This window comes from Lepisma saccharinum, chromosome 17 (assembly GCF_977018435.1).
Source record: "Lepisma saccharinum chromosome 17, izLepSacc3.1, whole genome shotgun sequence".
NCBI lineage: Eukaryota > Metazoa > Arthropoda > Insecta > Zygentoma > Lepismatidae > Lepisma > Lepisma saccharinum.
In genome coordinates this window covers 59,228,698-59,251,866 of record NC_139245.1, presented here as the reverse complement: position 1 = coordinate 59,251,866, position 23,169 = coordinate 59,228,698, and the positions used below count along the sequence as shown (strand labels likewise).

At 38.4% G+C, this 23,169-nt stretch overlaps 1 long non-coding RNA gene across 1 annotated transcript in view; it reads right to left on the bottom strand.

Moving 5' to 3' along the window:
* Nucleotides 1-618: 618 nt before the first annotated feature.
* Nucleotides 619-23,169, bottom strand: part of LOC146001317 (uncharacterized) — a 47,414-nt gene continuing 24,863 nt past the window's right edge. The window contains exon 3 of the long non-coding RNA XR_014443566.1: nt 619-2,799. This is a non-coding gene — a long non-coding RNA (uncharacterized LOC146001317). The remainder of the gene's footprint in view (nt 2,800-23,169) is intronic.

Below are 23,169 nucleotides of genomic sequence, written 5' to 3'. Positions count from 1 at the left end.
GAAATATGGAATGTGCGGATAAACATATAACGTTATTACTCCAAATAAATATTTCTTTATTCTGCATTATAATGGTGGTTTATAGTCATTAAACATCACAATATATTCGAGAAGAAAAAATATCTCAGCACGGTGTTTGTAGTTGTACTGCAGGGCATGTTGTAAAGCTGCAATTCTCAGCTGATGCTAAAGTGTTAGGTTCCAACATTAACGATTTGTGGACTTAGAAATATTTTAGAACAGTAAGATCATTTTTCAGAAGTGGGGATTGTTATTACATACCAGATGAGAAGATCTGATTGATTGATGTATTAGTTTTATTTTACTTCACTTTTTGTGCCACTTTTGGATAATTTGCAAAGATGGTAATTAGTGATGATATGATGAATGATCACTGCCTTGGCCAGGATTCAAACACGGGACCCTTGGCAGCGTAGGACGATGTGATAACCACTCTGCTATGGGGGCCGGCATCAGCAGATCTGAAATGTTAGTCTAGAATGAGTTTACTCCTATTGGTCATTTGTCTCATGGCAATCCACTAAAGTAAAGGAGCTATTAAGGAGCCTGCAACTTCTCTCCACTACGAAATATTTCAATAACATTTATTTATTGCAAGTCAGATACATGTGAGTCCGTAGTATGCTGCTTGAATGTCTTGGAAGAATTTGCTTTTGTTGTGAATGATTTGTTACATACCCAGTACAAACATGGCCTCTATCCTGCATGAATTCCAGAATGAAGTCTCAGATATCACTTTTGTGCAAATGATTTGTTACATGTTGAACATAAAAAAGGCATTTCAACACTGAGTTTTTAAATGTTCTTCAAGATTCCACATATATTTAACTAATCTGTTCATTTTGAACACACAAAGCGATTCTCTCCAGTATGAATTTTCAAATATTTCCTAAGAAATCCTTTTCGTGCAAATAGTTTGTTACATATTGAACACAACTAAAATTATCTCCACTATGAACTATAGAATGTCGTCTAAAAGCTCCTTTACATGCAAATGCTTTGTTACAAGTTGAACACACATACGGTTTATTTCCAGTATGAATAATTGAATGTTTTCCAAGGTGCTCTTTCCGTAAAAATGATTTGTTACAAGCTGAACACACATAGGGTTTATCTGCAGTATGAATTATTGAGTGTCGTCTAAGAATTCCTTTCAAAGCAAATGATTTGTTACAAGTTGAACATACATAGGGTTTATCTGCAGTATGAATTACTAAATGTCGTCTAAGATATTCCTCATGTGCAAAGGATTTGTTACACGTTGAACACACACAGGGTTTATTTCCAGTATGAATAACTGCATGTCGTCTAAGGTCTTGTTTCCGTGTAAATGATTTGTTACAAGCTGAACACACATAGGTTTCATCTGCAGTATGAATTAATAAATGTCGTCTAAGATATTCCTTACGTGCAAATGATTTGTTACACGTTGTACACACATGGGGATTATTTCCAGTATGAATAATTGAATGTTGCCTAAGGTGTTGTTTCTGTGTAAATGATTTGTTACAAGTTGAACACAAATAGTATTTATCTCCAGTATGAATAATTGTATGTCTTCTAAGGTCTTCTCTCTGTTTAAATGATTTGTTACAAGTTGAACACACACAGGGTTTATCTGCAGTATGAATAATTGAATGTTGTCTAAGGTTTTGTTTCCGTGAAAATGTGTTGTTGCAAGTTGAACGCACATAGGGTTTATCTGCAGTATGAATTACTAAATGTCGTCTTAGGTGTCCTGTCTGTGCAAATGATTTGTTACACGTTGAACACATATGGGGTTTATTTCCAGTATGAATATTTGAATGTTGTTTAAGGTATTGTTTCTGTGTAAATGATTTGTTACAAGTTGAACACACATAGGGTTTATCTGCAGTATGAATTACTAAATGTCGTCTTAGGTGTCCTGTCTGTGCAAATGATTTGTTACACGTTGAACACATATGGGGTTTATTTCCAGTATGAATATTTGAATGTTGTCTAAGGTATTGTTTCTGTGTAAATGATTTGTTACAAGTTGAACACACATAGGATTTATCTGCAGTATGAATTACTAAATGTCGTCTTAAATGTCTCTCATGAGCAAATGATTTTTTACACGTTGAACACATATGGGGTTTATTTCCAGTATGAATAACTAAATGTTGTCTAAGGTATTGTTTCTGTGTAAATGATTTGTTACAAGTTGAACACACAAAGGGTTTATCTGCAGTATGAATTACTAAATGTCGCCTAAGATTGCCCTCATTTGAAAAAGATTTTTTACACATTGAACACACATGGGGTTTATTTCCAGTATGAATAACTGAATGATGTCTAAGGTGTTCTTTCTGTGTAAATGATTTGTTACAAGTTGAACACACATAGGGTTTATCTGCAGTATGAATTCCTAAATGTTGTCTTAAATGTCTCTCATGTGTAAATGATTTGTTACACGTTGAACTCACGAAAGATTTTTCACTACTATCATTTTGCATGTGAACCACAAGTTCACATTTGTGATCAAACAAATTACTGCCATCGTTGCAAACAGTAGAGTTTGAAGATTTTGTATATTCTGTTTGGCTTGTAGATTCTAAATTAGGTTCACTATTATTTGTCCCAGAGCAGAGAGTTGTCGGCAGTATTGAGCTGCAGATAGGAGATTTCATTGTTAGTGATTGGAATGCAAAGTTCTTATTTGCACCAAAGTTATTCTCTCTAAGATATGAATCTTTATCACTATCCATTCTTATCTGTTGAAATTCACTTCTAATCGACGGGCATTCAAGTGATAACCTGGAAGAAGACAGACATCTTTAAGAAAATTTACAAAGGAATATTTCAGCTTTAAACAATTTACTACAGTTTTCTCTAAGCATATTACCAATTACCAACTAGAATACATTTGCTCTAGAGTTCGTTATGCTACATCAGAGGAATAAAACATTAATTCGAAGTAGTAGTACTTCTTGTAAAACAATAAAAGTAACTTCAAGTACTGTGTACCAGTGATCAGAATGCTACATTTTAAAAGTAGCTTTGTTACAGTACCCGCTAGTCATCCAAAAATGTAGCTTCACTACAGCTGGAGCTGCAGTTACCAAAAAGTAGCTCGCTACGCTACTTATGTGCACTACTCACTTCTTCTGCATAAGAAAAAACTTTAAACAACCACATGGATATTCTGAAGAAGGCCCTAGTATAGTAGTTGTACTTACTGGAAAATAGATAGTTATTTATTAACATAATTCATTAGATGTTTGCTCTAACATTGCAGATAGTGGGGGGGGATGCTTCTTTGGTACAGCTAAATGAGCAACAGGTGGAGCAATGCCTTACAGACGTCTCCTCTTGGGAATGCTTCCCTGAAAACACAATGGAAATTTTCTCACCTTGTAATCCCCCCCCCCACCCACCCACCAGGTTCAATACCTGGCAGAGGCACTTGTGATTCAGATCCAGTCTCAATTAGTTTATCTGTTTATAAAGTGGACTCTTAACAAAAAAAATAGGAAGGAAGCCTAGTTGGGAGGATGGATCCTCCTGCTCCTCCATTCCGCACAGTACTCATCATCATCATCATTCATCTTTATTCCTCATTCTCACAATTAGCCAAAAGTGGCAAAAGGGACGAACTCTAGGTAACAGAATAACAAAATAAACCATTCATCCTCGTTCTCATGATAAGTAAAAGTTACAGAAAAGCAACGTAAAAGCACAAGAAATACATACATTTTTAACTAAAGAAAAATATTGTTTCTGAAGAAAAGTCGATAACTCGTACATAATTTTTACAATATTGTTGACTTGTAGGTAAAAATTAGAAGATGTACTGGAAAACGAAACATTATGGAGATAGGATGTTCTAGTCATTTCGGAATGCAGACCTTACAAATTCCATTAGTTGCCTCATCTGCAGAAAGGTGGATATGAATCGACAGGTATTGGAATTTGTATATTGAAGCAATCGAACCAAACTGAGATCGGAAGGAAATTTTGAGATCAGTTTTGGATTTGATTTGAGTGAGTTAACATCATGGAAGAAAGAGTGCAGGTATGTACCTCGAGGACAGAGGCATCACTCTGAACTTATAAAGGTCTGAGCCTATTTACACAACCACTGGCTAAGCCCCTTTTCTTCTCCCTATACTTAGATCCCAGTAATTAAATTAACTAATAAAGGAAGGAGGAAACATGGTTGGAGGCACCGGTATTTTTTAACTTTTAGTTGTAGCTGCGAGTTCCTTATAGGAAATGTGTGCTTCAGAACGCGAGTTAGGAATGCTAAGGAATAATGAACACGAATTAGACAGGGTGTCTACTATTTTGTGAAAATAAAATTCCCTGACTTTTCCAGGTTTTCCAGACCAAGAACAAAAATTTTCCAGACCAAGTCATTACGGCAATTAATGTACATGAACATGTATGTACAGTAGCAGCAATTAGGGGAGTATGTGGGGGGGGGATTGTCCCCATACTTTTTACCCCACCAGTATGGTCTCTTAATTCTATCCCTTATCTACCAAGAAAAATTAACTGTCCTCGCCACAACCCCAAAGTTTTGGCACCCAGTCAAAGGTGATATATGTAAGAAAATCAGAGCACTTAGATGGAAATTCACACTTAGTCACACTTAAGTTTCAAACTGTAAACTGTAGTACATCAGATTAATATTTTCACCACAAAGCATACTTTACCCTCATGTACCTGTATATTTATGGGAATTTACCAATATACTAGAAAGCTTTTATTAATCACATAGTCATCCGATGAACCCACACATTAAAAAATGATTGTTTTACCAATTTTTTGGAGTTAATTTATTTCCATAACAATTAAGTAGTCGTAAGAAAAATAATATATATGTTTATAAACTGAATGTAATTTTTCACAATAGTTTCCTTCCTTTAAAATAAATGCACAATTTGAATACTTGAAATGTTTTTCTAACGTAGGTAGAATTGGCGTTCATTAACATATGAGTTTCAAAAGAACACATGAGTCGAAAAAACACAACTACACTATTTTCTTCTAACTTCTTGGATTTCCTTTTCAGATCTCTCAAGGATTTTAGCTTTTTTTGTACTCAGTTCTTTCAGTTTTGCCATACTTCATTTCCTCTCTTCTAAATGAGCCTTCTCAGTTTCTGTTGCATCATGCTTCCTTTTCAGTGCCTCCATCCACTTTCCATTTGCATTCCTTGCTGCATGGATTAAAGATTTTGTTATAGGGACTTTTTCAACACCTCCATAAGTTACAATTACATCATGTATACATCGTTGGGCAGTAAGTGAGTCCTCATCAAGATTATCTACAAGGCATTGCTTATTTACAGAGAAACTGCACTCAACAGAAGCATTTCCATGTGAAAACATTAAAATCTTCTGGACAAACAGTATAAAGACACTGTTGTTACAGTTTTCAAGAACTGTCATCCACATCTGATCCAGCCGATCAACAGCAAAGTCAAAATTTTTCATTCTTGCAATCACACTGTCATTACTATACAAGTCAGTATAGAATCCTTTTATATCATCTGCAGCAGGGCCAGAAAAATGGCACTTTTCAACTAGGAGTTGTAATGCCACATTTACTTGGTCTTCACCTACTTTTCCATTCAAAACAGATGCTGGAGAGACATATGCTGCACCATATGCGAGCCTATACTTCAATGGTAATCTCATACATACTAACATTGTAATATTTTCAGACAATCTTCACGAAAATATAACACCTGAACGTCATATAGTTTCACAAATCTAAATGCTGCTTGGGTTGCAAATCCAATGTCAACTTATTTTGCAGAACACACACATTCTGGATCAGTTAGATTTAGTTTCAAAAGATCATTCAGAACTTACAGCTTCAAGCAGAATGGACTTCTTTATAAACCTGGACATAAGAGATTTCAGTAGCTTGAGAAAATGTTCATAAAGGAAAGGCACCATTGGTGAATCAGGCTGAAACCTGACAAGAAGGATTCTATATCAGCTTCAATAGTCTGAAAGAAAGCTAGCCTGATTGGTAACAGAGGATTGCTCACTTGTGACTTAATAGTTTTAAAGCTTTCACACCTTGGTTGTTCCTTGGTACCAGAAACTCTGTCAGCATAGGTTTTCAGAAATGGTAAAATGTACTGTGCTTTTTCCACCACACTTCCATTGTCTAACCACTGAATTGGACAAAACTTTTTTTTTGGAAAAACTTTTGATCCTGTAATTCTTGTGAAATATGCTCTCCGAGCTGGAACATTTTAAAATAAATTGTACACTACTCTTAGGAATACTACTATGTTCCAACCAGAACTCTGAAAATATGCTTTGAAAGCACCGTGAAGAACATGAAGTCTGCAGCTTCCTATTTCCAGCAATGTTGTACTTTCTGGCTCATTAATAGCCATGTTTTCCTTGAAAAAGTTGAGAAATTTCCAGTTAACTGCTGGTACATCCATGGATATTTGCACCATGTTTTTCAAACTGATACCTTTTATACCTTCTTGAAATGCCAGTAGCAAGTCACTAACTTTGGTATGGCCCAGAAACAAAAATACAAATTTTTCCAGATATATTTAGTAAATTTCCCTGACTCTTCAAGAAAAAGAAAATTCCCTGACTTTTCCAGGTTTTCCAGACTGGTAAACACCCTGTTGGACGTATCTTTAACAAGGATTCAACAGCTGGCGGAACAAACGGTTCCAATTTCACCACCTCGTCCAGTCACCAGGGTTACAAAAAGATACATACAGCATTTTTCCACCAACACTGCACATTTCGCTCACTGTGTTGCCAATACTCCTTCCACCATTGTCAACAATACTGAAATCATGGCATTCAACATACCAAATTTTATTCAACTGGAAAAGTTTTCAGGGGCAAAACCCTTAGAAGTTGATAAATTTTTCACAACTTTTGAAAATGTGGGGAATGCATTAGCTTGGACCCCTGCAGCATTTCATGCCTTTATTCGTCACTGAAATCGTTTTAAATTTAATAACAGGAATAAAATCTCAACCAGATTATGTAAATAAAGAGTATCAAATGCTAAAAACAGAAATAACCAACACTTTTAGGGACATTGGTCAACCTCTTCTGGTTGAGGATTTCTTAAAGAACAAGTCCAACAAATCCAAGAAACCCCGCAAGCTTACATCTTGCGTAAGCATGCCTTGATCAAGAAATATCTCCCCCAAGCATCAATGGAGCATGTAATTTATTACATTGTGAAGGAACTACGTATGCAGTACCTTCAACAAGCTTCCAACAAGAATTTTAATTTGGTGGATGAAATTCTACGGTTCATCAACAACTTCCAAAGAAAGCAAACCCTTTTGGAAGAGCAAGCGTACAGAGAAGCTAGGGATTTATCGGAGCTTAAATATGCCCAAGGTCTAGTTGGACCAACAAATCAGATAAGATTGCAAAACATAGTAACCCAACCTCCCATTAAATAACCTTAAACTAGCTCCAATAATCAAAAGGAAATAAACAGTCAACCACAAACAGAAAAAAAAAATTGTAACACAAGATCATTTAAAAGATTTGGAAAACAAAATGAATGAACTCCAAATTAATCATTTTCAAAATAGTGCACAAACGTTCAGAAATAGATCACAGCCTACTAGAACTAATAGTAGATTTCCTGCACGCCAAAGATATAATGGTAGGGATACTTCACATTCACAAAGAAGTAACAATTTTTATAGATCAAATAATTCAAACAATGGTTACCAAAGTGGGAACAGGGGACGTTCAAATTACCATAGAGGAGGCTATAGGTCATTCCAGAGAAAACCCCCTCAACAAGCTCCAAGATGGCAACTCTGTCAAAACTGTTGACCTCAATGTGAACCAAATACAGCTCAGCAATATAATCAACAAGTATATTACAATCAGACCGGTTTATCGGAACAACAACCACCTAATACATTTTTAAACTATTGAAACCCTATGAACGTGGGAACGGTCATCAGGGGAAAAGTTCGCATACAGTTCCCATAATTAAACAGAATAATCTTAGTTTTCTAGAAGCAAAAGTAAATAGGAAACCTTGTAAAGTACGGAGCGATTTTACAATAGTGGACGCCTTTGAGATTTCTTTCATATTTGGTATAATCATAAATTGAGACTTCGTACTCACGAATCTGAAGTTAAAATTTGGGGGTTGCATTTTGAAAATGAAAAATAAAAGAAAGAATGTGTTTTTTTTTTCAAAATACATGTGAATTGTTTTACGAACTGAATTTTAACTATGCTTGCCTAACCTAACCTTACCTGGAATGGTTCTTGGGGATATCAGGGAATTGTTTGCGGGCCAATTGTGAGCACATACATGAACGAAATCTTATAACGGCAAACAATTTTTCCTCACGGAGGATGCCATTTTCGTAACATGCAATGGAATGCTCGATGCACTGTTGCCAAACGTCACGTGTTCATATCAGGAAACATGGTTTCCATGCTTGTATACGGAGAATGATCGCGATAATTGAAAAGCTTATTTTACAACTTCTACACGTAAATTAACAATTTCTACATGTCACCCCCAGATGTTAACCTCAGATACTTCATTGCGACTACATATTTCGTGAGTATACACGTCAATTAACAATTTCTACATGTCACCCCCAGATACTTCATTGCGACTACATATTTCGTGAGTATAAGTAGGATAGAAATTACGGAAGTGTCTGGTATTGTAAAATCTTACCTAAAGTACTTGTAGACATAGGTGCAAATTGTAGTATCATAAATGAAAACTGTTCCAACAAATGCAAAAAGAAAAAACATAAATTCAACCATAGCAGGAATAAGTGGAAATTCCATAACTGTAAGACAAATTGCCTTCATACGATTCCGAATCGGTGGGAAATTTTACTGTCGCCTGTTCAGAATAGCCAATACAAAATTTCAGCATGAAATTTTGGGCACAGATTTTTTAAATCTACATAAAGCAAACATATCGTTAGAAGACAAAATGATCTCATTGCAGAGATTAGGGTATTCCTCAAAATGGAGAAGAGAAGAATGCAAAGTTTTAAATCAGAGAAGTAAGCATTAACCCAATATTCCCCGTGACGAATTCTGCCACTGCGATGCTTCTCTCGAGTACCTTGCACAATGCATGCGTCGGCTGAACTGTTCACACTTTCTCGCAGTAGGGAGAAAACGGCTAAGTGTGAGCTCCTCTACTGGCGACTTCCCATACTTCCGTGTCACAGGCAAATGAAGGACGCTCGGCGTACCAGCTCGTCAGAGTTGGGCGAAGCATGTGAGGTGTTTTATGAGGGCAAAATTTATATTAAATTGCTTGAGTTTGCACTCGCTAAGAAAACACATCACAAATTCCAGGTCTCTCTTCTCTCGCCTTCTGAGCCAACTGCCTCAGATGCTCTTCATTCTTCTTCTTTTCTTTCTGGGCAAGTTTCTTCTCCAGCTGTGCTCTCAAACCTTCACTTTCCAGTATTTTAGTATGTGTGTTATCATTTCGTCCAGACCCTGTATTTGTGAACACTGTTATATTGTGCCAACAAGTTCCTCCAACCTGGATGAATACTGTCAAGCCATGAACGTCCAATCAACAGATAATGCAATTCTTCACAAAATATAACAGTTAATTTATACAATACGTCAGTCAATGATAAATCCACTGAGGTTTGACCTTTCAACTTTAACGTATCATTATTCACACCTCGTAACTTTAGTTAAGTGAATTGTGTTCGCCGATGAGGAAACAATTGCTTGAAAGACTTATCACTGAACAGAGTAACTGTGGACCAGTATCTACTTCACATTGTACAAATCACTTGTGAATGCACAGATCAATTAAGCACAGTTCCGATGACACAAGGACGTTATCGCCATCTATAGCTTGTGCTTTTGGCTGGAAACTAACACTCCTTGCTTCTGAACGAGTCTGTTGCATCTTCCACTTGTGCATTTTCTGCGTTCGATGAAGTAGTGCAGGATCATGTCTTCTGGAACATCTATCACATTCCTTGGTGCTTTTATAACTTCTATCCTGAGGATTAACGAAGTTATTTTTCTGTGCCTGCGAGTACTGGAAACCTGGTTTAAATTTCTGTGTCCCAGCAAATGCAACTAGATGAGGACTACATTCCTTTACACGATGTATGAACATTTGTGTTTCCAGTTCACTTAATTCCATTTGAAGCACAACATCTTGACATTTTGCTGGAGTCAATGTAAGCTCAAAAAGTAATATCTTTCCAATGGTGTCAGACCGAATGCCTAAAATTATTTGCTCTACAATGGCTTCCTGTAAGTACTGGCCAAAACGACATTTAACTGCTTGTTGCTTAACACAAATCATGAATTGTGTTGCATTCTTGCCACTTTCTTGTATGCCTTGCATGAACTTAAAATGTTCCACATATTTGTTTATTCTCTGGCCATAATATTTGAGCAGATTGTCCTTGAGGGTTGCATATGTTTGTAGTTCAACTGGTTGAGTTAAGTTGGTGTTTTAAGACCACTTTATGCACAGTAAGGCTAATCAGGACTGGGCCTACAGTTTAAAGTAGGATCCGAACCACTTGTGCCAGCACTGGATATGGAACCCGGAACCCCTCCACTGGGTATGGAACCTGGAACCCCTCCACTGGGTATGGAACCCGGAACCCCTTGTTTAAAAGGTGATGACGCTATCACTGCACCATCGAGGAGGCTCTGTAGTTCGACTGGATCTGGTGCCAGGATAGTTTTCAGTATTTTCAGTCCCTATAACTGCAATCAGTATGGGCATTTTTCTGGCTTCATTAACATCATGAGCCAAACAAGACTGTTCAAACCCAGTTGAATAATTTTCTATTTTTTCAGAATCTGGCCGGAACTCAGAGAAAAACATCAAACCAAACATATTCATAATTGTGGACAACTTAATATCACAATATCGTAGACACAATTCATATCACACTGATTTAAACTTTGCTCTTGTAAAATTATTGTAAACGATATGCCGTAGACACAATCCGTATCACATTGATTAATCTTGCACTTGTACAATTATTGTAAACAATACACAAACCATGCATTTTTGGTTTCTTACCATAGAAATTGATCAAGTCGACACAATCTGCCTTTGAATAAACCTATGCTGGAATGATCGTCGTGTACTCTTCGTGACATCTTCATCCATACTTCTTCTAACAAAGAAACACCAAGAATATCCTGCACGACTGCGCCATAGATGTAAGCCTTGATGTGTGTGTGTTTTCTAATCTATACTTGCACAAGACATATACTTCCTCTTATCATGCGTCTACCAGTACAGAGATTTTTTGTCAGGGTGAGATTGGCATGGAAAATCTTTGTGAAAATCTCAAATTATACAAGCTATTTTCTCTTAAGTGATTATTTCTTGCATTTCTAGAATGAAAACTAACAATTTCCAAGACTTAAAATTCAGAGAAAATTGAGAATTAACCACTTTTAAAAATGGCCATTTGGAATATATCACGAAAAGTCGGGAAATTCCTACCCGAAGTCAGGACCGGGACTCAAAATATTTTTTTCCAATCCCAGTACTGACTTTTTAAAATCCTGCACATGCCTATAGGCAGCTGTACATTTGGAATGTTTGTTGATTTATAAAACGTAGTAGTCACTATAAAAAACTTCTCAAACACAAATTGCAAAATACATTCCATTTTATGCAAAATGTCATCTGCCCACTGAGTTCTAATAGTGAACACAATGTTTCACTATGACTTGCAATCACTGTGATTGTATATTATTCACATCAGTAACTGGGTCATCCCATGTCAGTCCAACCAGACCATGGTACCCATGATCTCAGATTTTGATGAAACTTGAAACATTTAATCCTTCCATGGAGCTGGGAAACTACATACATATTTTGTCTCAAACTTGACTGGATTCATTTTTATAGCCCCTCAAACTTTGAGTAATCACTCATTTCTTTCATTCCCAGAGCCTCCAAGTGGGAGCTGCACTGTCTTGGAAAAATAATTTCATCTCCCTTATAAATTATTCAATCTGTTTGAAACTTCACAACAATGTTAACTAAACAATAAGGATTCCAGAAAAAACATGCCAACATGTCACATTTATATTTTAGTACACAAATAAATTAATAAAATATTATGTTGTTTTTTTTTACTGAAAACATGGTTTTCCAAAATTTGAATTATTGTTGAAAGAAAAAGGTATAACACCAACAAAAGTATTTTTAAAATTACCTTAGTTATATGATCTAACTTACCTATAAATAAAATTGATGCCTTTTACATTCCTTCTGAAAATATGACATCTTATTTCTTAAAATTTTTAAAAATGACAACCAACCGAATTTAAAATTTTTCAAATTAACTCAAAATCTAATAATCTAATTTCAAAATATCATTGAAGCAAATCTTTAGAGCATAACATTTTAAGTAATGGTTATATAGAAGTGTAGTGTGGAAAGTGGGGAAATGGGGGCCATGTCCCCTTCCCTGGAAAATGATTCATTGATTGATTTAGTTTATTTTACTTAGCGTTTTGTGCCTCTTTGCATTTGCAAAGATGGGGATGAGTGATGAAATGATGAAATTGATGAATGGACATTCACAAACAACCAAGCCCGAGCGATATTCGAACCCGTGACCCTTGGCATCACAGCACGATGTGCTAACCACTCGGTCACAGGGTCTGGCCCCTGGAAAATGAATGCCAAGCTAAAAATATAAATTTCACCCAAACAATTTTATTTTAGTCACAGTTGTTAATGTTTATTATTAAAAGGATATTGCAGGAATGTGATAACTTCATATTGATGGAGTGTTTTTTTCAGGAAGTGACACTATTTGGGGGGGAATATGCCTATTTTAAACCCTGCACCCCCCACAGAAAAAGATGCTGCAAATGTCTGTGAATGTTTTGTTCTTAACTATTTGATTGAAAACATGCCCTTATAATTTCTTATATTAGTTTATTTGCACTTATTATGAAAAAGGCACATTTTACAAAGTAGATGATACACTTTTTAGTACATGGAATGAAGCTAATGAGGAATGTACTTCCTATTATATGTTGTAGATTTGATGGATTTGGTGACTTGGATGCCAAAAATACTTAGTTCCCTTCATTTCTTTGCATACAGATATTTAGAAAATCTATCCCGTGACAGGTTGTGAATATTGTTTGATGCTGTATTCTCAGATGGATAATAGGAATAATGTTAATACTAAGCCATTGGTGGAGGCTCGTGTAATTCTTTTTATTTTCTTGTGTTTGTATTCATATATTTGTTTAAATTTCAACATATGTTGCTTATTATATAAATTATGTGGAAAGCCTGGGGGGTAAAGCAGTCAGGGCGTGATGCTACTCCCGACCGGATCAAGTAAGTGTGGGACGTTACCCCCACACCCCCTATATGCCTTCATGGCGTGGTGCTAAGCACAGGGGAACACTACTTTTTTTTAATATATATATATATATATATATATATATATATATATATATATATATATATATGTAATTTGTTGAATGGCACAGATTTTTAACCCATGCTAGTTGATAGCTGAGGGAAAAGAACTAGCTCCCCTACCACCCACCTGTCCACACACATATAAACAGAAAGGGGCTGGTTAACAACATTGTGAGGGTTCCCTTATATACAATTTCAGTTACAACTCTTGAACCAAGTTATTTCAGATAGTCATATGTTCTGAACACATTTCAAATATTTTTATTTTGTAGATGAAATTCTGGCCCTGTACAGCAAAAGTGCTATAACTTACAAGCGCCATATTTTTGGGGTCAAGTATCACTGTTATTTTGATTTCCACAGTTGGAAACACATTTTATATTACATCAAATTCTAAATCTATCAATATAAAAATTGACATAATTCTCAAGGAGTACTATCGGTCAAGGGACCTACACATGTGACTACAAAACCACCCATCACATACTAATATAAGTAATTATAAGGGTATGCTTTCAATCAGGTTGGATAAAAATCATGATTTTTATTTTAAGAATCATTTGTGATGATTTTTTTATTCAAGTTGTTTTTGTAACAAACTGAGAATTGGTTGTATGGTTTTTGACACCTCACACATTTTTTTTTCTTCGTAAAAAGGCTTTTTTGATAAACGTCCCTGAAAAATATTTGAACAGTTTGATTGATCAAATAAAAAATGATAATATATTTTTTTTGTTTCTGATACTGTATATATGAACCTACTGTGGAAATGTTTGATGAGGGTATTAATGAAACTATAATAATTTCAGTAACTTTTCTTATAAGGAAAGTAATGGATGTACTATATAACTTAAACAAATAATTTTTCATAGTCTTTGTAGCTAAATTATGGAAATTTTTTAAATGATAGTTCCTAAAATATCATCTGCCATGTTTATTTACAGTGTAATGATAATTATACTATTTACAGTTTTATATGAATAATATTTTGTATATTATTTACACGAAATGTTTGGTACTTTTGCCTATAAAAATTATTGAGTTTTAAATGAAGAGCCTCAGTCCAGTGTGAGCTCAGCTACTGGACGGGTCACAGACGGCAGATAGTGAAACCTCCCTCAGATATGAGGGGGAGCTGAAAATAAGAGGAAACCCAAATAAGCAGTTCCGGACCAAGGCAGCAAGGCTATCAGGGTGTTTAGGGTCTCCAGCAGCATGAACATTCTCAGCAAATAGCACAGATAACCATGGACAGCCTTGTGACATGACGAATAAACACCACCATATAACAGTTTTTGCCCCCACTGCCTTGTGGGACTGCAGGGATCCAGAAAGGGTAAGGGAGTTGAATCCCTAACAGAAAACAAAGGTGTACCTGAGAACCTACTGGTGGCAGCCTCACCACTCAGGTGTAGGCTGCGACAGGCCCGACCGACAGCTGAAAACAACAGAATCGAGTTAAGAAAGAAGCAAGCCGGACTGGAAATTGGAGACGACATGGGCTACAAATAGGGACATTGTTTATTGGAACACTGACAGGACGGACTGAAGAAATTTTGGATCTAATGGAGAGAAGAGGGACCAACATCTTTGGAATGAGCAAAACAAAATGGAACGGAAGAGCAGAAATTAAATTGAAGAAAGACTATAAACTGTACTGGGCAGGAACTGACAGGGCAAACAAAGTGAGGTTGGATTTGTAGTCAGAGGTGGAATAAGTGAGGAAGTACAAAGGATAAATGACGAATTTATAAAATTAAAAATGAATTTAAGAAGGAAAGTAATAGAAATAATTCAAGTGTATGCCCCACAAACAGGATGTACAAGGTAGGAGAAATAAGAATTTGACAACGAATTGGAAGAACACGGAGGAAAGGGATGGCAAATTCTGATGGGTGATTTTAAGGCACACGTGGGAAGAGACAGGAAAGGATATACGGAAGTACTTGGAGCAGATGGATGGGGACAAAAGAATGAAGAGGGAAGGAGGTTACTGGACTTTTGTAAGAGAAATGGACTGTTAGTATGTAATAGCTGGTTTAAGAAGAAATATGACAGCCATAAGATTACAAGGTAAAAGGTAAAAAAAAGGTAAAGTGTTCCCTGTGCATAGCACCACGCCATGAAGGCGTATAGGGGGTGTGGGGGTAACGCCCCACACTTTCTTGATCCAGTCGTGAGTGGGGGTGATGTGATCAGCATCACGCAACTGACCACCTTTACCCCCCAGGGTTTCCCCCAGGTACCCATGTTATTCGACGCTGGGTGGACGCTGGGACCGCTTCCACCGTTACAAAAGTTCCCGGATATGAACCAGCCGGGGATCGAACCCGGGACCTTTAGCATGGTAGTCAGACGCGTTACCGACTGAGCCACCGTGGACACTATTACAAGACACAGTTGAAATCATGAACAAAAGTCTATAATAGATTATACAACCTTGGTGACAATGAAGTTCGACCAGAAAGGAATACGTGATTAAATGCACAGAGGCATAGGCAGTGGAATGGGTGACCCACAGAAGTGACACATATGTGTAAGAGGAGGCGTGTGAGCAGGCAAGAATCGTGATCCCAGCATGTTGCACCCAAGGTGACGTAAAGAACGAAAATGGGGAACTATATGCGTGACATTGAACTTCGACCAGGCACCAGACCCATACGGAAAATTCCAGATAGTGGCGCATTCGACGGAAGCATGACGTCACGGACACGATAAGGGAGTCCGCCGTATATAAGCGCGTGCTGTGCACCGAGGAACCGCAGTGCATCATCACCATGGCCAGGGGCAAACCTATTGACAACACTGTGAGGAGAAGAGTGGTGGAGTTGCAACGGGATAGACTCAGTGAACAGGAAATAGGGCGACAACTGAACTTACCCAAGTCAACCGTCCACTGCATCATCAAACACCACCAAAATACGGGTACTACAGAGCCAGGTAAGGCCCCCGGTCGAAAACGCCTGCTGAGCGTGCGTGACCTACGGATATTTAGGTGCTATATCCAGACCAACAATCATGTTTCTGTGGCCGAATTATGACTGTGGACTTGAGAACGCTTTCAGATTGAAGTGTCAACCAGAACCATTCGCCGTTACCTACAGCGATGCGGTTACTGAGTGTACAAGGCGAAACGTAAACCCTTCCTTTCCATGTTGAACAAAGGCAATCGACTACGGTGGGCACGAATGTACCGGGGATGGACATTTCGGCAGTGCAACAGTGTTTTGTGGACGGACGAATCTATTTTCAATGTTGTGTACGGGAAAATACGGAAAACAGTCATTTGTCGGAAGGAGGAACAGAATGAAGCAAAATGTTATGCACGTCGGGTACAGAAACCTGCGTCAGTGATGGTATGGGGATGCATGACGGCATCTGGGGTTGGCCCACTACACGTCTGTGAGGGCATTGTGAATGCATACGGCTATACACGCATACTGGAGCGGCATCTTCCCACAGTGCGAAGGCACTGTTCCACAGACGGCGTCTCATCTTTCAACACAACAATGCCAGGCCTCATACAGCGTGGCTGACAAGAGAATGGTTGACTCGCCATCACGTGCGAACTCTGCCATGGACACCATCGAGTCCCGACCTCTCGCCCATTGAGAATGTGTGGCGTGTTCTTAAGCGACGTGTGCAACAGAGGGGACCCACGACAGTGGCTCCTCTTATCGCCTGCCTGCAGGAGGAATGGCACCGCATCGATGTGGAATACCTTGAACGACTCGTCCGCAGCATGCCCCGACGCATTGCCACAGTTATTCGCCGACGGGGCAGCGTCACACCATGGTAAACAGGATCCCCTCTAACAACAGTGGTCGAACTTCAATGTCACGTGTAGATGGACGAAAATGTTTTATTTTGTGTGGACACCATACATTGCTGTGTTGCAGCGGAAATTTATGTTTTCCTTTGTTCCATGTAGCCTGCTGAATAAAATATGTTCAGCATATGCATGTGTTCTCCTTCTTTCACAACGCACTCCTATATTTGTGACTGGTCGAACTTCATTGTCACTAAGGTTGTATATTGTTAAACAAGGAAGTAAAGAAGAAAATGAACAACATTAAAGTAATACCAAGTGAGAACTTAGACAGTGACCACAGGCCACTAGTAGGAGATGTGAGGAGATGGAAAATAAAAGATGAAAGGGAGGAACAAGAGAGAAGGATAAGAGTGTGCAAATTGAAGGATAAGATAAAAGAGAAATATCAAGAAATATTGCGAACCAAAGTGCCAAGAGATGAACCCAAAGGAGTACGAACAGAATGGAGAAGATTTAAAACAGAATTAGTAGAGGCAACTGAAAAGGTACATGGAAGGACAAGCAAGAAAAGAAACAAGAAAGAAACACAATGATGGAATGAAAGAACTAGAGAGTGATTGAGAAACAAAAATTATGCGTTTAGAAAATGGTTTAAAGTTAAATCACAAAATGAAGAAAAAGAGTATGTGGAAAAGAAGAAAGAAAGAGGCAAGAACAGTAGTAAAGGAGGAAAGAAGAAAGTGGAAGGAAGAATGGGCCAAAGTGCTACAAGAAGATGTAGATGGGAACAAAAAATATTGAATGGATTAGTGAGAGAAAGAGGAAACAGCTGTAAGCTAAGGGATGAACGGGGAAATGTTGTAGAAGAGGATGAAGAAATAAGGAGAATGTGGAGAAATCATTTTGAGAAATTGCTGAATGTGAAAAAAGGAAATGAACATGAAGAAGTGAAGCAAAAAGAAAAGAGGGAGGAAAAAGTGAATCTCGCATGGAAAGAAGTGGAGGAAGCTCTGAAGAGAGGTACAGCACCTGGAGTTGATGAAGTGCCAGTGGAAATGATACTAGGAGCAGGAGTGATTGGTGTGCAGTGGCTGTACAGAGTGTTGAAAACAGTGTGGCAAGAGAGAGAAGTGCCAAGAGATTGGACAAAATGACTCATAGTTCTCATATTGAAGAAGGGTGACAGAAAGGAATGTAAAAACTACAGAGGAATAACACCTATGTGCCACTCAGCAAAGGTGTATGAGAAAATATTAGAGAAATGAATAAGGGAAGTAACAGAACAGAACATGAGAGAGGAACACTATGGATTTAGAAGAGGCAGATTATCAGTAGACCTGATATTCACCATAAGGCAAATGCAGGAAAGACACCACGAGTATGGAAATGATTTGATTATGGCATTCCTAGATATAGAAAAGGCATACGATAGCATGGACAGAACAAAGATTTGGAAGGCTCTAAGAGAGAAAGGTACCGAGGAAGAGATAGTGTGCAGAGTGCAGAGCACATACAAGGGCAACCAGAGCTGCGTGAAGACACCAGTGAGAAGAACAGAGTGGTTTAGTATAAGTAATGGACTAAAACAGGGAATTGCTCTTTCTCCACTGCTCTTCATAATTACAATGGATGCAATTAACGAAAAGGTGGGGAAGAATGTAGGAGAGGAAGAGATGAAGGCCCTGTTGTTTGCTGATGACTTAGTAATATGGGGGAACAGGGAAGAAGTAGTGCAGACAGCAGACAACTAGGGATGGGCCAATATGAAATTTTGGCCGATACCGATACAGTACCGATATAAAATTTACCAATACCGATAACCGATATTCTACCGATCCGATATAAAATTAGAAATGGTCCTTGAAGACCCTGAAATTTCATTGATCTCTGTAATAAATACGTGTTTCGAGCTGATTGCAATGCAAAAGAAGTTGATTATTTAGACATTTACTTTTTCAGAAAGTAGGGCATGGAGATTATCCATAAAAATTACAACAAAATGGCAGAATTTTGCACTAAATTATAAGATATTTATCGATATATCGGATCGGTAAAATAATCGGTAATTTTACCGATAAACCGATACACCGATATGCCTATATCGGCCGATACTGATAGAGTACCGATTAATCAGTCCCATCCCTAGTTAGAACGAAAAGATTGAGGTGCTAATAACAACAAGAATCAGAGCCAAAAATTAACCAAGAATAAAGATGGATGTGAAAGAGTTGAGGGTAGTGGAGAGCTTCAAATGTCTAGGAAGCATAATTGAGAGAAGTGGAAGAATAGATGAGGAGGTAAACAGAAGAGGACAAATGGGTGGTGGACTATATCAAAGCATTTGAAGATTAATATGGAACAGGGATGTACATACCTATGAAATGCAAGAAGGTAATATATACAGAAGGTTGATCCGTCTATATGTGTCCGATTTTGACGTCTCACCTACTTTAGGAAAAACCACGGGACCACCAGCGGTTGCCCTCGATGTGAGCACCATGGGTCCTGGCAATAGCCCTGCACCGTAACTTCCATTGTAGGAGTCTCCGTTGAAGTACAAGAACGGGAATCTTGAGCCGCCACTCCTGGCAGGCTTTCCAGAGGCCGGGCAGTGGTGACACGACGAGATGCAAGTTCTCTTTTCAATAGGCCAAACCCGCAAAAATCCATGGAACTGGAATCAGGTGACTTCACCGGTATATCCTGGAAGGAAATAGCCTGGATGCCGGAGTCTGACGCCATTTGTTGCAGAAATCTCTGTGCAGAACGAGATGTATGTGATGAGGCCTTATCCATATGCACACGGACCTGATTTATTGCATTTCCATACAAACTGTGCAGATCGTCTGTATAAATTGGTGGGAGGATATGTTTCTGATAAAATACGGAGTTGATCTTGCAGTTTTTAGGCACCTGCCCAATCGTTAACTTGCGTTCATAGCAGAATCCCGCGACAACCAGAAATCCCTTCGCGAAACTTGCTTTGCACTGACGGATGAAGTCAGGACGGGTTTTTGCGTCTCGTGGGGTGTACGTTACGGCTCGAATTTTGCCACAATCGGATAGATAAATCCGTGCTTCATCGAGTGTGGCAACAAACTTCCACTTTTTCCGGGATAAATGGCATCCGTAGGGGCGCCTGCATTGAGTCTTTCTCTCCCTCGGATGGGCCGCAGTGAGGAAGTGTCCACGACTTTAAAACACCATACGGAGATTTAATTTGTCACGTAGGTTGCGGTTCACAGTTGACTGTGCCACGTGCACTCGTCTTGCCATCACACGTTGCGTAGGAGGATTTTCCTGTAGGGCCATTCGGCGCAACTTCCGAGCTACAGGTGGAGTCACCGCAGTTCACGGTCGCGTTCTACTCCCCTTTGTGGATGAACGAAGTGCTGGAACATCGTGGTGTTTATGTCGATTAATTATGTTCTTGATGGTCGTTAACCCCAATGCACATCCATTTTCCCCGCACTGTTTTTGAATCTGTGTCACGGAAAACTTGGCGTGGAAAAGTGCTACGACGTAGCCTTCCCAAAATCGGTTCACCTTAGGAGCCATGATGCACACACCACACACACACGAACTTGGCTCGATACTAGAGGTCTTTGGCTTTCTGCTGCTGTTTAAATCATTCAGATCGGTCGATTGTGTGAGCAGGGGTGAAGGTTTAAAATCGGACACATATAGACGGATCAACCTTCTGTAACACACACTATGTGCCGATAATTATGTATGGAGCAGAGACTTGGACAATGACAGAGAGGGACAGAAGAAGGATGCAGGCAGTGGGCATGAAATTTTTAAAGAGTATATTGGGGAAGACTAGTAGGAATAGAATAAGGAATGAGGAGATCCGGCAGACAGTTCGTGTGGTGAGGTTTCATGACAGGATAGATCAGGCACAGATGAGATGGTTCGGACACATGAAGAGCATGGATGCAGAGACTACCAGTAAGAGCTTGCCATGTACAAGGAGTGGGAATAAGGCCAAGGGGGAGATCAAGATGTCCGCAGAAAGAGTAGATAGCGGAGAGTGTTAGGAGAAAAGGACAAGATTGGAACATTGTGGAAAGAGAGGAGTGGTGGAAGACCAGGAAAAAATGGAGGCTTGACTTGTATGACGACCCAGCCAGAGGCAGGAAATGGCAAAGGATGATTATGACAAATCAAGAGAAATTTAAGTGCGTCGACAGTTTACAAATTACATTTCATTTCATATGACCTTCACCCCATCTGTGTATATACAGGGTGGATCAAAAAGTCACTTAACACCCTTGGTACAAGGCCACTGCAGCGCGCAACGTGGAAATGGTGATGACCAATCGTTATCAGACCAAGGGGGGTACCACATTGATGCCACCCACGTGGCCAGCGGCCATCTTGATGTCCTGATGTCCGCCATCTTGAATTCAATTTCAGAATTTTAAATGGGAAGGGGGTGATATGATATATCAAATCAGGCTAGAATTTCACGAGAAATGCAATGGTGAAGGTTTTTTCGACGTATCTTTAAACATTAAAAGTTATGGCTGAATTCTTGTACCAATTTGCTCCTTTTCGAGGTGTTAGAAAAATGCCTTAAAATTTGTTTAGTGCATCGGTAATGCATCGAGATCAAAGTGATGTCTAGGGAGAGAAGTTTGCATGCCATTGCCCAAGATTTTAATTGGATACATCCATGAAGAGCAGTGCATTATGAATGGTTGTCACAAACAATTACAATGTGATGCTTCCATTGAATGAAAAGTCCTTCACAGTGAAAAGGCTAATTTATGTTCATAAGGAAGTTCATAAACAGAATATGCGACCCTTGTCATCTGATAACTAACTTTGGACAGAAACTGCTTCACAATGTTCCCATAGTGTTCTGGTGTTCTTCACTATTGAAAAAACTATGTAAAAAGTACCTTCTTCCATAAGCAAGGATGAAAAAACCTGTTTATTTAACAAATCCAAGTAGCCGTAAGCATTTAAGGTTCCTTTGATGGAAAATTGACTAACCAATTGTGTTCCACACAGCATGTCACAACATTAACTTACCAGCACTAACCATTCAGCTTTGATCTGTCGTAAATGGGTTATCAGATAAAAAGCATCGAATATTCTGTTTATGAACTTCCTTATGAACATAAACATTAGCATTGTCACTGTGAAGGACTTTTCATTCAATCTAAGCATCACACTGTAATTGTTTGCGACAATCATTCATAATGCACAGCTCTTCAGGAATGCATCTGATTAAAATCATGTGCAAGGGCATGCAAGCTTCTCTTCCTAGACATCCCTTTGATCTCGATGCATTACCAATGCGCTAAACAAATTTTAAGGCATTTTTCTAACACCTCGAAAAAGAGCAAATTGGTACAAGAATTCAGTATATAAATTTTTACTGGTTAAAGATACGTCGAAAAAACCTTCACCATTGCATTTCTCGAGAAATTCTAGCCTGATTTGATATATCATATCACCCCCTTCCCATTCAAAATTCTGAAGTTGAATTCAAGATGGCCACCGACCACGTGGGTGGTGTCAATGTGGTTCCCCCTTGGCCTGGCAACGATTGGGCATCACCATTTCCATGTTGCGCGCTGCAGTGGCCTTGTACCGAGGGTGTTAAGTTACTTTTTGAGCCACCCTGTATTTTTTTTCTTTTCATTTTAAGAACCAAATAAATACCATTAAATGATCACGACATTAAAGTACTTTCACCAAAAGTAATTCTGATAACCTACAAAATCATTATGTACATTATTCTATAAATTATTATTTTCTCTTTAACAATCAAACTTGCTGAATAACATTCATGGATATCTGCAGGATTTTTTTTTCTTGGTGGGGGGCATGGTGTGAAATAGGTATATTATCCCCCATAATAGTGTCGCCTCCTGAAAGGAACACTCCATTAATATAAAGTTATCACATGCCTGCAATATCCTTTTAATAAT